Source organism: Octopus bimaculoides, chromosome 19, assembly GCF_046866305.1.
Source record: "Octopus bimaculoides isolate indiv1 chromosome 19, ASM4686630v1, whole genome shotgun sequence".
Classification (NCBI taxonomy): domain Eukaryota; kingdom Metazoa; phylum Mollusca; class Cephalopoda; order Octopoda; family Octopodidae; genus Octopus; species Octopus bimaculoides.
Window position 1 is genome coordinate 75,083 of NC_142946.1, and position 9,918 is coordinate 85,000.

A 9,918-nucleotide genomic window follows, 5' to 3' on the forward strand; every position below is an offset into this window, starting at 1 on the left:
AATGTCATCCTCACTGTATGTTGTCGAGCATTATCCTGATGGAAGTACACCTTTCGTCTTGAAACCAAAAATGGTCGTTTTTGTTCTTGCACTGACTTGAATGACTGGTTGAATGACCAAATCTAAGCTTCGTTGCTAGTTCTTCAACAGTTACGATAAGATTTTATTCCACCAGGGTTTGCAGGACATCCTTGTCGAGCTCTATATATCTTTCAGGACGTGGCTCGTCTTCTAGGCTGCAGTTTCCGGTTCGGAATTTCTGGAATCATCGTTGACACTAGCTTACGCCAATTGTCCGATCCCCATATATTGCTTTAATATTCCTCGCATTTTCTGTTGCGTTGTTGCTTTTATTGAACTCAAAGCAAAATATATCGATTATGCTCCTTTGTCACTTACATTATAGGTTTGAAAAAATAACTGTTAAACTTGAACTGCACTCTTCAAAACTTGCACAAAGAATAAGTTGATTTTTTATTTCCCACAAGGGGACAACATAGAAGGGGACATCACAATCTGATTTTGGGGCCAGAGGATTGAATGGTTATAACATAAATATGAAATTTAAAATTTACAAAGTATGAAAATATAAAAAAAATCGAATGATAGAACACACCGGAAGACGTTACGGATGAAGTGGGGGCGGGTTTAATGATTCTTCTCATAGCAAATGCAAATTCCTTACCACTGAATGTATTTTTAAAGTTTCAAAAAATGGCGTTCAAATTATTTCAGAAAAACTTTCACATATTAGAATTATTTGTAATCGGAGAAAAGTTTCAGAAACATAAACAAAACGTACAGCTTCTTTGACACTTGGAGAGGTATTACAAGAATTCTAACAAAATAAACACACGAATGTGTTTCTACATACATACATTTACAAATGCATGTGCATATTTATACACACACAGACAGACACACATACAGATGTGTATACATATAAATACATACATATATATAAATGCATGTGTGTGTGTATGTATGATTATATGAATGTATGTATGTATAAGTATGTTCCTCAGAACAAGGTTTTTCACTTCCTAAAGTAAGTACTCAATACTTCCGGATGTAGATTTTAGATGTTTGTTTATAAAAGACTGGCTTGCAGTGTTACAATTTCGTTCCAATAGTTTTGGCTTTTATATATATATATATATATATATATATATATATATATATATATATATATATATATATATATATATATATATATATATATATATATATATATATATATATATATATATATATATATATATATATATATATATATATATATATATATATATATATATATAAGCGCAAGGGTGGCTGTGTGGTAAGAAGCTTGCTTCCCAACCACACGGTTCCGGGTTCAGTCCAGTCCCGCTGCGTGGCACCTTGGGCATGCGTCTTCTACTATAACTTCGGGCCGACCATAGCCTTGTGACTGGATTTGGTAGACGGAAACCGAAAGCCCGTTGTATATATATGCGTGTATATATTTGTGTTTGTCCCTCACCATTGCTTGGCAACCGATGTTGGTGTATTTACCTCCCCATAAATTAGCGGTTAGGCAAAGAGACCGATAGGCTTACAAAGAATAAGTCCTGGGGTCGATTTCTTTGACCGAAGGCGGTGCTCCAGCATAGCCGCAGTCGAATGACTGAAACAAGACTACATACCCACATACATGTGTACATGTATCTCTCTCATATATATATATATATATATATATATATATATATATATGTAAAGGAAAGAATAAATGGAGTCAAAAGGAAGAGGGAGTACGATTCGACAGGTGTTTAATTTCTATAGACTTGATATCATAAAACTTGTTGATCTTAACATAGTTGTCTTCTAAATCCAATTTTGGGTTCTGCATCCCGGAGTAAGACCTTAAACGGCAACCTGTTGGAAGACTCCAGAATGGGCGTTCAAGAGCTTTGGGGAGTTTGAAGCTAGCTCTTAGTCATCACCTCAACTATATATATATATATATATATATATATATATATATATATATATATATATATATGTATGTGTGTGTGTGTGTGCGTGTGCGTGTGTAGTCATTCTGGCCGTGACCTTTGTGTTTTTTTTCTAAACATAAAGGCGTAGAAGATTCTATAATTAAACGTAATCATTTGTAAGACGATAATATGTAATTTGAGAAAAATTTGGCTGCCATCTCTAGCAGATGAGGCGATCACATTGAAAATCCCTTCTTGACTCGACGACCTTCATTTCAAGTGCTATACAAGGGGCCATGTGATTAAACATTGTGAAGAAAGCTAAAGCATCTTCAAAAAAGCTACTCAGCGAGTCGAAATTTCAGTTGAAGACGATAGAATTCCTGTTGTGGCAGTATCTTCAGAAAATGCTGCCAAGTGGAAAATCCATTGAGACATGATAGCAACCCCATCAATAATACTTAATACAGACTGATCTCTTGATTACAGAAATATATCGGTTTATTGAAGCTGAAGACTAAATATAATGCTTGGCAATAATTTGTTAACATTCATTGCATAAAATATAGGAAAGAAAAAAAGGTTGGTTGAAAAACTTAATGTAAGAAACCCCATTTCTACAGATTTGATTTCATAAAACTTGTTAATGTTAGCATAGTTGTTATCTGAATCCAATTTTAGGTTCTACAGCCGGTTGTAAGGCTCCGGAATGGGTGTTCAAGAGCTATGGGGAACTTGAAGTTAGTTCCTAGTCATCATTCCTCCAAGACCCGCTCTGGCTTGGGATTATAGTACTTGTCAAGGGACACAGCTATAAATAAAATAGCAGAATGCATCCAGGCGAGTTGTTCTTTGGGCACGAGTCACAGAGGCCCATTAGTGTGCGAACATGCTCTGATGAGACATGAACCTGTATAACAGAGATTAGTTAGGCCCAGCATTTCAAGAGTAAGCTTGGAAGAACTGAAGACTCAGAGTAAACGGCAAATGAACCGGTAAAATTCAATGGAGAGCCAAAGCTGTATCTTTCCCAAGAAAAATTAGGAATCTTCAGGCTTTGGCATAGAACTCTGAGATCATGATGTCTTTAGTCTTAATTTGTGAAGAAAGACTACAACAAAGTATTTTCCTTTCGATTTTGTTAATCTAGAATTGGGGTGTATACATATACATGTTCACGTAAATGATACTCAACCACACTAAACACACAAAGCTGGTATTTTGAGCTCTCACACTTCTCTCTTTCTCCCAGATTATATACCTACTGTCGGTCCTACCACCAAACTTCCCTTTTACACCGTACCTACAATGCAAAGAGATGCGGTAAATCTAGTATCCTTTCTTCCTAATATCCTTTCTTTCCTCTGTCTATTATTTCTTTTACCTTTTTTTGATAAAGGAAATGCAATTCATTTTCACTGCACACATTGTTTAATTGTTGCTATTTTTGTTTCCTTTGTTGACGCTTTTCCATCTCGTGTTGTATGTGTCTGGACTTTGTATATTATTCTGTCAATTACTTATAAACTTCCTCACTTTACTCTATCTATCTATCTATCTATCTATCTATCTATCTATCTATCTATCTATCCATACATACATACGTATACACGTGAGTGTATGTGTGTGTGTGTGTGTGTGTGTGCACGTGTGCGTGCGTGTTTCTGTGTGCAATAAAAATGCGGTAGAAACAGAAAAGAAAAAAAAAACAAAGCGAAAGAAAGTAAAATTTTTAACAATCTGAAAGTGAATCCTCCGCTTCCATTATGAAATAGAAAACAAAGGAAATCATAGCAAATTGTATAAAAAATATAGAGGAAGAATGATATGAATAAGAGTTGAAGAGAGGCAGAAAGGGAGAGGGGGAAGGGGAGAGAAAGAGGTGTTGGATGAGGGTGGGAGGGGGAAAGAATGTGAGGAAGGCAGAGAGAGAGAGAGAGAGAGAGAGAGAGGGAGAGAGAGAGAGAGAGAGAGAGAGAGGGAGAGAGAGAGAGAGAGATAGGAAGAATACAACAAATGAATTACTTTCGCAGTATTAAACTTCGGATGAAGTTCGATGCACACAAATGGTTTGGCACCAACGTCATTTGGTAGTAGTAGTAGTAGTAGTAGTAGTGGTAGTAGTAGTAGTTGTTGTTGTAGTAGTTTATTTGTTTACATATTTTTTATTTTAGTTTCTGTGTTTTTAAGCAATGTCGTTGGTTTGTTAAGAATTCAATTTTCTGATGATTTAGCGGAATCTATAAAAGGAGAAAGGGTGGAGAGATATATAAGAAAGGAAAATCAAATTTCTTGTCTGTATGTGTGTGCGTGCGTGCGTGTATGTATGTCTCTCTATATATTTACATGATTATATATATATAATTATGCTGGAGCTGACAGTGCCCTGGAAAGAGAGCATCGCTAATGCAGAGCAACGGAAGGAGACGAGGTATGAGAGATTAATCGAAGAGTGCGGAGAACGGATGGACTGTCGAGTATTACCGCCTGAAAGGAAAAGGAAGACGTTATTTAAAAGGTTTGCATTTTCGAGCTCAGAGCTGCGAAAAGTAATAAAGAGGATACAGGAAGCAGTCGAAAAGCCAGCTTCTAGATATGGCTGAAATGAGAAGACCCAAAATGACTTGAAAGCCATAACATGCCGACTGGGAAATAGCGTCGTTAGGTGAGGCTGGCTGGCTCTTAAGCAGCATCGCTCATTGACAGGAACCTGTTGGTTCGAAGGATTGTAACACCAAACAGCTGGTCGGCTCTGGCTGCTGGAACGGAAACTAACAGGACACTGTTGGAAGGCAAATTTAGAGAGGGCGCGGACCAAAACTACAGACAAGATGAGATAACAAAGCCAAGGCTGTGAGTAGTTTTCAGGACATTTATAAGGAAAGAGATATATAGTCTTACAGCTGTTTCTGGGATATTATGGCTATCCCTTCATCAGAGATGATGTGAGATGGTTAAATAGAGGTAATAGAGTGTATGTGAATGTATATATGTACTTATGTATGTGTATATATGTGTGTGTATTTATGCATGTACGTGTGTGAGTATGTGTGCATAATTATGAAACTATGGGAGGAACGCACATATCGGAAATATGAACGGTTTATGAAGCATTATTTTAAGAGATTTATAACAGAAAGACTGAGTGTGTGTGTGTATATATATATATATATATATATATATATATATGTATATATACACACACACATACAAATATATATATATATATATATATATATATATATATATGTAGGGTGAAGGAAAGAAGAGAGGGAGTGAGAATAGAGAATGTGGTTGTGGTGGGTTCAGGGGAAGAGAGGATGAGAAGATGGAAAGAAGTACGAGTGAAAGGCAATATGTGTAAACGTGAGCTAGAGAAAGTTCAGTTGAGAGATAATGATCGATTGATATATATATATATATATATATATATATAGAGAGAGAGAGAGAGAGAGAGAGGTGGGAGTTAGGGATATATTTTGTCCCAGAGGATGAAAGAATTTCATTAGATATTAGTTCAGTAATGTGTGGTTGCCATGCAAGGTTATATCAGAGGTCACGTGTGGACGTATACGGTCGCCATGAGACTTTATAAACGATAATACACACAAACGCGTGCGAGCACAAACACGTCTTTCTATCTATCTATCTATACACACATATTATGTATACACATGTATAAATATATATGTATATATATATTTCTTTATTGCCCACAAGGAGCTAAACAGAGTGGATAAACAAGGACAGACAAAGGGATTAAGTCAATTACATCGACCCCAGTGCATAACTGGTACTTATTTAATCATCCCGTAGGGATGAAAAGCAAAGTCGACCACAGATGAATTGGAACTCAGAACGTAACGGCGTGCAAAGGATTTTGCCAGCTCGCCTTATATATATATATATATATATATATAAATAAATAAATAATTTTTATTTATGTTTTCGTTTCTTATTGTGTTTAAGGTCTTTTTTATGTCCTGTACCCATATATGCATGTATGTATACATATAGATGTTGGTATGTACATATATGTATGGATATATGCATATATTTATATAATTTTATATATATATATGCGGGGGGGGGTATCATTTTGTTTGTGCCTGTTTCCCCACTGCTTGTCAGCCGGTGTTGATTTGTTTACGTTGTGGTACTTATTCAATCGAGCAAAGTGCCCGATAGAATAAGTACCTGGTTTTAAGAAAATACGATGTAAAATCATTTTAAAACAATAATGAAAACGTTTTTTTTTTCCAAATAAGAGGTAAATCTTTGATTGTAAGTGTACAAGAAAGATTATGTGATACACCGCATAGTATACGAGTAAGACTTTGCATTGTTCAATTGTTAATTCAGCAGTGAATATTTGACAGTAAGTGTACCAGGAAAATTATGTAATACACCGCACAGCATATGAATAAAACATGGTTGTATTGTGACACGGTTAAATCTCAACGGAATGATTAAGTCAATAACATAATAATAACAAAACATACAACACATGATGGACATAATTACTAAAAGAATGATGATAAATGCGATGATGTATCAGTATGGCTAATATAATGATGTATAGCATGTTTATTGCTATGGTGTATCATAATAAACTCATGCAATATCATATTTGAAATATGAAGTTATGTTTGGTGCTACATTAAATTCCACCCCACCCGGGACTTTTGTACAGGTTTAACATCAGTAAAAGTTATTTCACAAGTTAAGGGGTAATTACTGCCACAGGAAATCTCCAAGGAAGATAATACATAAGTGAAATGAATGAGGCTCAATTGGTATATCGAAACTATGTCGATGAATAAGCTGCTTGGCAAATTATCAGAACTCTACGGGACTCATAAAAACGCGTTAGATAAAAAGAAAACAAAGCAGAAATAGAAAAGTAGTAAAGAATTTCAGGAGGAGAATAAAAATATAAAAAAAAAAAAATAGCAGAGGAAAGCGAGAATAAAAGTATAAGTAGAATAGGAAAAATGTGAGGAAAGTAGGAAAGAGAAAAGAACATAGAAAGAGGAAGTGTGTGTGTGTGTGTGTGTGTAAGAGAGAGATAAAGGCAGAGGAATCATATGAGCGCATGTACTTATATGTATCAATAGTCCTCATAATGAGTGTGTGTGTGTGTGTGTGTGTGTGTGTGTAAGTGCGTGCGTGTGTGTGTGTGTGTGTGTGTGTGTGTGTGTGAGTACATGTGCGCGCACGCGACAACGCCTTGATGGAGAAACAGATCTGGCTAGAAACACACTTTGGAATCGTTTCAAAAGATCAAAGTCTAAAATAGCTGATCGGAGATCACTTCTAATACAGTGTGATTGGAGAGTTGATTTGTGACTGCGCTGGGACGGGAAAATGTGCAAGCAATGGCAATAACGACATTTAGGCGCCATTCTGGTTTTAGTTGTATATGACCGCGTGTATATGTGTATGCATGCACACATACATGATATATATATATATATATGCACACACACACACACACACACACACATGTATATATGCATATATGTGTACATATGATATTTGTATATACACACACATGCGTATAGTTAAATATGTGTGTATAAGTATATATTTTCAAACATACATGTATGTGTATATAAATATATGAGTGCAGTATGTGTGTACACACACGTGAGCACGCACATACACACACATAGGCAAACATATTTGTTTCACACATATACATGAAAAAATAATCAAAACATGTATATATCTCTCGCTCTTTCTCTCTCTCTCTCTCTCTCTCTGTATATATATATGTATATATATATATATATATATATATATATATATATATATATATGTATATATATGTATATATATGCATATATATGTATATATATGCATATGTGTGTATAATATATGTATATATATATGTGTGTGTATAATATATGTATATATATATGTTTGTATATATGTATATATATGCGTGCATGCACATTCATAAACACACACATACTCACACATATACACAAGTACACTTAATACACTTACCCGGGGGAATTCTCGAAAATATGTGTGTAAATACACATCTCATACAATTTTATATGAAGGTATACATACATATATGTATATACTTATCTATACATATAAATACACACATACATAAATATATACACACACACACACACACACATATATATACTTACATAGGCATATATATGCACATATATACGCATACATACATATATTTGTCGATGTGTGTGTATCTGTTTATGCATGTTTGTGAGGCTATAATGCGCACTGGCGTACGTATGACCGCACACATCCCAAATGGATGTTCATATATTTTATTGAAGTCGTCCATCTTGTTACTGACTAAAAACATGTATAAAAGGTTGGACAGTCATGTCAGCCACAGTTTTTGTAGAAGAGACGAAAGTAGGTGAGAGGTAGGACAAGAATGTCTGTCTGTCTGTCTTTATATTTATGTGCACACATATCGAAGCTCGAATGCGGATAGATGCTTATTGACAGGTGCATTTATCGAACCAGTACTTATATGCACAGGATGTGTAAAGCGAGAATGACAGTGATAAAGAAATATTGGTGAATGTGAATGGTTGAAAAGTGAAAAACCAAAGGAGAAGAGATATTGAAAGAGCAGAATGTGTGGAACTGGTTCGAATCTTGCCTTCTCCCATTGTCTCCTTGTGTCTGTCTCTCTATCTTTCTGCACACACGCACATATGTGTGCATGCATGTGAGTGTGTGCATATATACATACACGCGCACACACACACATACACACACACACACACACACGTTACATATACGAGAATGTATACGAGTATTACCTTAAATAGTCTACTTCATCTTGTTCCAATGCTTCATTTCACTTATCGCTCTTTTTCTCCTCATCAAGCACTTCAAAACTGTTGTCCCTTCTCTCTAGATATATTTTTCTCTCTGTCCATTTCTATCCCATGCATACGCAAACACTAATATTCACCGATCTTAATGGCTTTCAGCGTCCAAGATCTCGTGAGAGAATGAAGAAAACTTTTTTCCTAATGAATTCCTTATTTGAAACGTTGGAAAAGTTTCTTCTAAACATGTTTTAACATAAGGAACTTATCACACGATCTTGCTTCTCATTTTTCAGTTGATTTATTTTTCAGTTGATTTATTTTTCAGTTGATTTATAATGCATGCATCAGCCATGCATGCATCAGCCATGCATGCATCAGCCATGCATGCATCAGCCATGCATGCATCAGCCATGCATGCATCAGCCATGCATGCATTAGCACATATGATTTTTAGTATTTTTCTGGTACCCAAAGTTTCCTTCAGACTGAGTTCTGCAATTAATTCACTGATGGTAGAAAGTCATTTACAATTTTGCATTTTGGTTGATGTGTGCGTGTGTATATGGGTGAGTGTGTGTGTGTCTGCGTGTGCATGTATATGTACATATATATGCAGGTGTACATATACATATATACATTCATACAGACATGGATACATGCAAATATATATCTTAAAATATATGTGCATATATGTATAGCTATCTATCAATCTATTTATATTCTACGTATATATGTGTATACACACACATAGACAGACACATACACATATGCCACACACATATTCACAGAGAGAACGCCATAGAGAAAGGGTAGAAGGAGAGGTGGGCGTTGACATCAAGATTTTGATGGAGGAGATGTTAATGATCAACTACCGTGTAACAACAATGATCTATCAGATAATATTTACAATGAGAGAATGGCTTAATAATGATTTCTAAAATTGGCCCAGGACCACACAATTTGGGGCTGAAGAGCAGAATCGATTTCATCGACCTCCAACTACTTAACCTGCGAATCATAGCGCTAGCCGTGTCTGTTGCTGTATATTTTCTAATTATTCATCTAACTTCTTGTATTGTTGAGATGAAGACCAGGCCATTGTTGGTTCGTGTTGGTTTAATGCTTCCCGG

General features: G+C 35.5%; 1 long non-coding RNA gene across 1 annotated transcript in view; it reads right to left on the reverse strand.

The window, feature by feature from the left end:
* Positions 1 to 3,974: 3,974 nt before the first annotated feature.
* The window catches only part of LOC106882149 (uncharacterized), a 422,822-nt gene continuing 416,878 nt past the window's right edge, over positions 3,975 to 9,918 (reverse strand). Inside the window, exon 5 of the long non-coding RNA XR_016245157.1 lies at positions 3,975 to 4,198. This is a non-coding gene — a long non-coding RNA (uncharacterized LOC106882149). The remainder of the gene's footprint in view (positions 4,199 to 9,918) is intronic.